Below are 8,313 nucleotides of genomic sequence, written 5' to 3' on the forward strand. Positions count from 1 at the left end.
CCAGGAGTAGTGTTGAATCGAGCTGATCCAGGAGTAGTGTTGAATCGCTCTGATCCAGGTGAAGTGTTGAATCGCTCTGATCCAGGAGTAGTGTTGAATCGCTCTGATCCAGGAGTAGTGTTGAATCGCTCTGATCCAGGAGTAGTGTTGAATCGTTCTGATCCAGGAGTAGTGTTGAATCGCTCTGATCCAGGAGTAGTGTTGAATCGCTCTGATCCAGGAGTAGTGTTGAATCGCTCTGATCCAGGACTAGTGTTGAATCTCTAGGATCCAGGAGTAGTGTTGAATCTCTAGGATCCAGGAGTCTAGTGTTGATTCGCATTCTGCACAGAAACATGTAAGCTCTCTATGCGTGAATTAGTGTGCATGTAATGCCAGACAGGGAATGTGCGGTCTACAACCTGATAAACTCAAAAGGGCTATTGACATGTGGTACACTTAAGATCTCAGTGAGAGGTGACCAGTTTGTCTCACGAGACACAACACAAGGCCAGAGTCGATTAATCAGACATCGAGTCGACACCGCCAATCAAATTGCTGTTCACTCTCACAAGACCACTGAATTCAAGGCACTGACAGTTGATCTGCATGCTCGAGACTTTGTGTTGTAGCACCATTAACAAATCGACACATTCTAGGCAGACGTCGAGGGCGGTAAGAACGAAGCACTTTGGGGAAATAGACGATGAACTCGCGTGAACTGTTCACTCTGGACTTTGTGAAGCTGTGGATGTGTCTGGAGGCGTCCGAACGAAGGTCACGGAATTGTAAACGTTTGCTTGTTATTTAACGCCGCACTCACCAATATTCGAGCTATATGACGGCGAGTTTTGAGTTTGGACCTGACAATCCAGTGATTGGCATCATTAGATAGTTAGTTTTAGAAGGTTGATGAAAATGGCAGGGCTGACTGTATACCTATACTCTGTACATGAACATGTTCCCCGAGCCTCTCGCACGTGCACCTCGCACTTTACCGATTTGAGTTTTGACATGCGTATCGCGGGGCAAGTATACTATTCAATTTGGACCAATTCAAGCACTTTTATCAATCACCTTAATATGATTTGCCCATGTTCATTGGCCTATTATGAACAAACATAGCCCTGATCAAAACAATAGTAATTTCGCTGCCAAATCACAAGTACTGTGCACATACTAGAATGCATAGAGTAATATATTGTACGTAAATTGCAAAAACATATTTTTAATAACCGTAAAACCAGCAGTCCTGATGTAAGTAAATATTTAGTTGTTAATTTATCGTCATTCTGCCTATGTCGCCGTTCGAATCCCGCTGGCGACAAACGTTTTTTTATGAAATTGTTCCAACATCAAGATAAAAATATAGGGAAAACAGAAGTTCCGTCATTGCCAAGTGATGTTTACCTAAAAATTTAGTTGGTTAGACCACATTCGAAGACATCCTTTGTCTTTGCCATGGTTTAAAGCATACTCAATGCGGTTCTTGGTGCGGATGAATAAGATATTAATGAAGATTGATACGTATGAATTCAAATCGACTGAATGCTTGTTATAAAATGCTTGTGTTAATTGGGCATATCAAGTGCAAACAGTTTATGAAACCTGAATTAATGTTCTGTGCTAAATTTGATTTATTAGAATTAGAAGATGAAAATAATTTTGCACTAGTTTGCCCATATTACGAGAAACGCAGATACAATTTAATTCCTCGTTATTTTCATCATTGTCCATCAAGACAGGAATTTGCCATACCTTATGTCCCCTCCTAAATGCTAATACTATAAGAAGGTTTGCTCTTTAACGAGAAATCTGCTATTTAGAAATTACGTAATACACCCACCCGCCACTATCGTTTATATGAAATAAATTGTACTCTTGACCACGAGGCCTTCAATACTGAATAAACTCTTTGTGTTGTGTTGCTATAATACATAGAATTGAAAAGAGAACAAGGCTTGAGCCTCCCATAGAAATGTCATGTCACCATATTTAGGTTTTTGATATAATTGATACATCATATTTTCCTTCGCGCTGTGCACAGACGCCAGTGTTTGGCAGCCTGTCGGTAACTATGTCCTATCTGTTTTTTTGTTTTTGCAGGGACTATTCTCATTCACTCCGCCGTTGTGTGTGTGCTGTAATGCTCCTATTGAATAGAGCTGTACCCAACGTGCACACTCGCCTTTTCGTGGCTGGAATAAGAGGCCCCCAGCAGCCATTGACTCAAACAATCTACCACACACGCCCCTCTCCGCATCCATTGACGCACACAATCTACCACTCACGCGCCTAACTGCAACCTTTGACTCACACAATCTACCACTCACGCCCCTCTCTGCGACCATTGACTAAAACAATCTACCACACCCGCCCCTCTCTGCGACCATTGACTCAAACAATCTACCACACACGCCCCTTACTGCAACCATTGACTCACACAATCTACCACTAACTCCCCTAACTGCAACTATTGACTCACACAATCTACCACACACGCCCCTAGTTGCAACCATTGACTCACACAATCTACCACTCACGCGCCTAACTGCAACACTTGACTTACACAATCTACCACACACGCCCCTCTCTGCGACCATTGACTAAAACAATCTACCACTTACTCCCCTAACTGCAACCATTGATTCACTCAATCTACAACACACGCCCCTAACTGCAACCATTGACTCACACAATCTACCACACACGCCCCTCACAGCAACCATTGACTCACAAAATCTACCACTAACTCCCCTAACTGCAACCATTGACTCACACAATCTACCACACGCGCCCCTAACTGCAACCATTGACTCACACAATCTACCACACACGCCCCTCACAGCAACCACTGACCCACACAATCAACCACACACGCCCCTTTCCTCAACCATTGACTCACACAATCTACCACACACGCCCCTTTCCTCATCCATTGACTCACACAATCTACAACACACGCCCCTAACTGCATCCATTGACTCACATAATCTACCACACACGCGCCTAACTGCAACCATTGACTCACACAATCTACCACTAACTCCACTAACTGCAACCATTGACTCACACAATCTACCACACACGCCCCTAACTGCAACCATTGACTTACACAATCTACCACTAACTCCACTAACTGCAACCATTGACTCACACAATCTACCACACACGCCCCTAACTGCAACCATTGACTCACACAATCTACCACACACTCCCCAAACTGCAACCATTGACTTACACAATCTACCACTAACTCCCCTAACTGCAACCATTGACTCACACAATGTACCACACACGCCCCTCTCTGCATCCATTGACTCATATAATCTACCACACACGCCCCTAACTGCAACCATTGACTCACACAATCTACCACACTCTCCCCTAACTGTAACCATTGACTCACACAATCTACCACACACGCCCCTCTCCGCATCCATTTTCTCACACAATCTACCACACACGCCCCTTACTGCAACCATTGCCTCGCACAGTCTACCATACACGCGCCTTACTGCATCCATTAACTCACACAATCTACCACACACGCCCCTTACTGCAACCATTGACTCACACAATCTACCACACACGCCCCTCTCCTCATCCATTGACTCACACAATCTACCACACACGCCCCTTACTGCAACCATTGAATCGCACAGTCTACCATACACGCCCCTTACTGCAACCATTGACTCACACAATCTACCAAAGACGCCCCTAACTGCAACCATTGACTCACACAATCTACAACACACGCCCCTCTCCGCATCCATTGACTCACACAATCTACCACACACGCCCCTTACTGCAACCATTGAATCGCACAGTTTACCATACACGCCCCTTACTGCAACCATTGACTCACACAATCTACCAAAGACGCCCCTAACTGCAACCATCGACTCACGAGCTTTACCACACACGCCCCTAACTGCAACCATTGACTCACACAATCTACCACACAAGTCCCAACTGCAACCATTGACACACACAATCAACCATGCACGTCCCTAACTGAAACCATTGACTCACACAATCAACCATGCACGTCCCTAATTGCAACCATCGACTCTCACAATCTACCACACACGCCCCTCCCTTCACGTCTACAAACTACTCAAACGTCCACAAACCTACCCCTGCACTTCCCGATCTCTTACAGCCACTGTCAACACTCTTTCTCACAGAGCGCTCTACCCCATCACACACACACTGTCAACACTCCTTCTCACAGAGCGCTCTACCCCATCACACACACACTGTCAACACTCCTTCTCACAGAGCGCTCTACCCCATCTAGCACGCTCGCACGCACACACACACACAACTGTAAACAGGATTAGCCCAGCGCTACCCACAGCCTCCCAGTGTATACCCTCAATGAGGCAGGTTATACAATGCACATATCGCTCTATTCCCATACTTCCCCTGCTCTACCCTGCACTGCTGAGTTTCAAGCCCACGAGTCTTCCGCTGTCGTCCGCCGCTGTCAGATTCTCTGCGTGTCACGGGTCTCTGCGTGTCACGTGTCTCGGCAGTCTTTCCGAGCCCAGCACAATTCTCGAGAATTCAATGTGCACGCGTCTACTATGTGTAGGGGTGGCGGGAAGGAGGAGACAGGGGTAGATCCTTGAGGCCCTGACAGTTTATTGTCCTATATATATCAGATACTACTCTCACCTACAACATGAACGAACTAATATGAATTAGGAAAATGATTATTTTGTGTATTGATTTTCTGGCTTGTTTGTCAAAATAAATGTCATCTACCTTCAACCCCTGTGGGTTGATCGTACCAATTTTAAGGAAATGGCGATAAAATGCACTGATCTGTGCGAGGCGTCCGGGTTAAACTGAACTTTGAACTGTTCACTTGACACAGAAAACAGTCAATAACACAACTGAATGCGCTTCACTTGTGTATATTCTAGTTTGGTGGAAATAAAAATGTCACTCCCATATGTCCTTGTATATATATTTCAGTATACTATTCACGGTAAAACTTCCGGCTGTATCCCCCCTTATATATATATATATATATATATATATATATATATATATATACTACCCATCAAAAGTTTAGACTCACTGAAACCACTCACTATATCTCGTAAGAAAATCGTATTTGTGAAAGCTACCAATAAAAAATAACAAAATCATTCATTTAGGTTTTCATATCCTTGTTCACAAGGACGTGTGCATTGATGATTAGTGAACCAGAATGCCGTATTGGCTAGTACCATACAAAAGTGAAATTGCAAAATTTAATAACGGGTATGACCACCCCTGGCTCTAACACAGACATTGCATCGACGTTGCATACCACGAAAGAACAGTTCAATCTGCCGCTGGGGAATGTTTGCCACTCCTCAAACAATGCATTGCGGAGTTGGCGAAGGTTAGCAGGGGGGGGGGAACTCTGGCATAAACACGCCGTCCCAGCAGATCCCAAACATGCTCAGTGGGGTTCATATCGGGCGATAATGCTCGCTAATCCATTCGATTCACCCCATTTTGTTGTAAACAAGCTGACACGATGCGAGCTCTGTGAGGCCTTGCATTATCATCTTGGAAAACCGCGTGACCTGGCATGGCCCTTAAGAATGGAAGCACTTTAGGAATGATGATCTCGTCCCTGTATCTCTGGCCAGTCAGATTTCCATCCTGTACCAGTAAATCAGTTCTTCCAGTCAGGGTGATACCTCCCCAGACGATAACGGATCCACCTCCAAATCGATCATGCTCCACAACAGCAACGTCAGCGTACCGCTCTCCCTGTCGTCCATAGACTGGGATCCGACCATCGTTGAAATGCAGATTGAACCTTGATTCGTCGGAGAAGAGTACCCTTGCCCATCTGCGGGGACCCCAGTGTAAATGTCCATTTCCCTAATTCAGTCTGTTCTGACGGTGGCGTGGTGTAAGAGGGGGTCTTACAGCTGGACGACGTGCCCGCAGTCCGTAGTGACGTAATCGGCGGCGTATTGTTGATACAGATACACGTCGTCCTGTAGCTTGTTGGAAAGCATTATTGGCTGCTGTGGCTGTAATGTTTCTGCCCCTGAGAAACAGCAAAAAGACGCATCGGTCATCTTGCTCTGATGTTACCCTTGACCTACCTGACCTGGGTCGATCCTGGACGGAGTTGGTCTGTTGAAAGCGTACCCAGAGGTTGGAAACTGCCTATTGGGATACGCCAAGACGTCTGGCAACATACCGTTGTGATCTGCCATCTTGTAGCAGTGCCAAGGCTTGGTGTCGTTGCTCAATACGGAGACTTCTCCCTCTACCCATGCTTGCATCAAAGAAGAATTTCTCCACTAACTCAGAGGAGCCAACTGCAATCCTTATAAAGATGAATTGCACGAGTATCCCGCGTCAAATTGCTGATAAAACACGTGTATTATCGTGCATGTGAACACCTGCGTTTTGGTGCGAATTTTGTTTAAAAATGTGCGACATTTCACAGAGTTTTATCAATTAATGAACGAAAAACTCTAATCTTTTCACCGTTACAGATTTGGTTTTACGCCACAACAGTTCATGTGTTAACAGTACCTGTAAAAAGTTTAGAATATTTGGCATTATCTGGTTTGAAACAGTTGAGTATAGTGAGTGGCAACATTTACACTGGTGAGTCTAAACTTTTGATGGGTAGTATATATATGATTCTAAGGATTGAGCGGCAGTCCATACACATATAACTGTTGGAGGTGGGGATATGGGAGGAAGTATTTCCCTATTCACTGTGTTTTAATGACCTCCCATGTTTTATCACCAGCATGCTGTTGTATGTTGAGAGAAAGGGGCACGGGGGACCTGGTCGTCTAAAATGCCGCGATTCGCTGTGCAGAGTTGCGTCCCATCGTCACGCCAGAAACTTATGATTGTGGGTTCGAATCCTGCTTCGCCCCGGTTCTATTTCTAGGTTTGTCAGCACCATACCGTACTCGTGGGTTTCACCGTAGCTGTAAACGTCTGAGACCTGCATCTCTACGGGTTTTCCTCCCACATTAAACTGACACGCATCGATATACCTGGAATACTGGCGTCAGACCCAGCTCACTCACTTGTTGACAGATAATACATCGTATAGGGGAATGATGATCAGGCAATCGTGTTGGAGTATATATCACTGCACCTCAAAATCAAGGAACACTGGAACTGAGGATGAGTGACTTCCTAGATTGTGTATCGTCGTATAGATGCTCACAATATCAACCTCTGGTTTAGCTGGTCCAGTCAATAATTTACGGACAGCAATGCTACAGTTGCAAGACTACTGGTCAAACACAGTTTCCTGTTCCTGGCCTTGCATATTGATATGACATCTGCAGTTTCAGTGTCCGTGCAGTTACTTCCACCTGCTACTTTCATGTTTATGAAACTATCCGACTTAATCACAGCCCGCCTCCGTGGTCCGGTGGTAGCGCGACTAAATGACAGACCGCCTCCGTGGTCCAGTGGTAGCGCGAGCAGAAGGTCGGGAGTTAAGTTCATACCAAAACAGGATAAAGAAGGTACTTGCTGTTACCCTGCCTGAGTGTGTGAAGCTAGGACCGGTACAGGAACGATGAAGCCCACCTAGATACAGCGACAATCAAGTATACCTAGATACAGCGACAATCCAGTATACCTAGATACATCAACAATCCAGTATACCTAGATACAGCGACAAGCCAGTATACCTAGATACAGCGACAAGCCAGTATACCTAGATACACCGACAATCCAGTATACCTAGATACAGCAACAATCCAGTATACCTAGATACAGCAACAATACAGTATACCTAGATACAGCGACAATCCAGTATACCTAGATACAGCGACAAGCCAGTATACCTAGATACAGCGACAATCGAGTATACCTAGACACAGCAACAATCCAGTATACCTAGATACAGTGACAATCCGATATACCCACATACAGCGACAATCCAGTATACCTAGATAAAAGTGACAATCCAGTATACCTAGACACATCAACACTCCAGGATACCTAGATACATCAACAATCTAGTATATCTAGATACAGCGACAATCCATTATACCTAGATACATCAACAATCCTGTATAGCTATATACAGCAACAATCCAGTATACCTAGATACAGCCACAATCCAGTATACCTAGATACAGTGACAATCCAGTATACCTAGATACAGAGACAATCCAGTATACCTAGATACAGCAACAATCCAGTATACCTAGATACAGCCACAATCCAGTATACCTAGATACAGTGACAATCCAGTATACCTAGATACAGAGACAATCCAGTATACCTAGATACAGCAACAATCCAGTATACCTAGATACAGAGACA

Source organism: Haliotis rufescens, unplaced genomic scaffold (assembly GCF_023055435.1).
Source record: "Haliotis rufescens isolate VD_foot unplaced genomic scaffold, xgHalRufe1.0.p SCAF_137, whole genome shotgun sequence".
Classification (NCBI taxonomy): domain Eukaryota; kingdom Metazoa; phylum Mollusca; class Gastropoda; order Lepetellida; family Haliotidae; genus Haliotis; species Haliotis rufescens.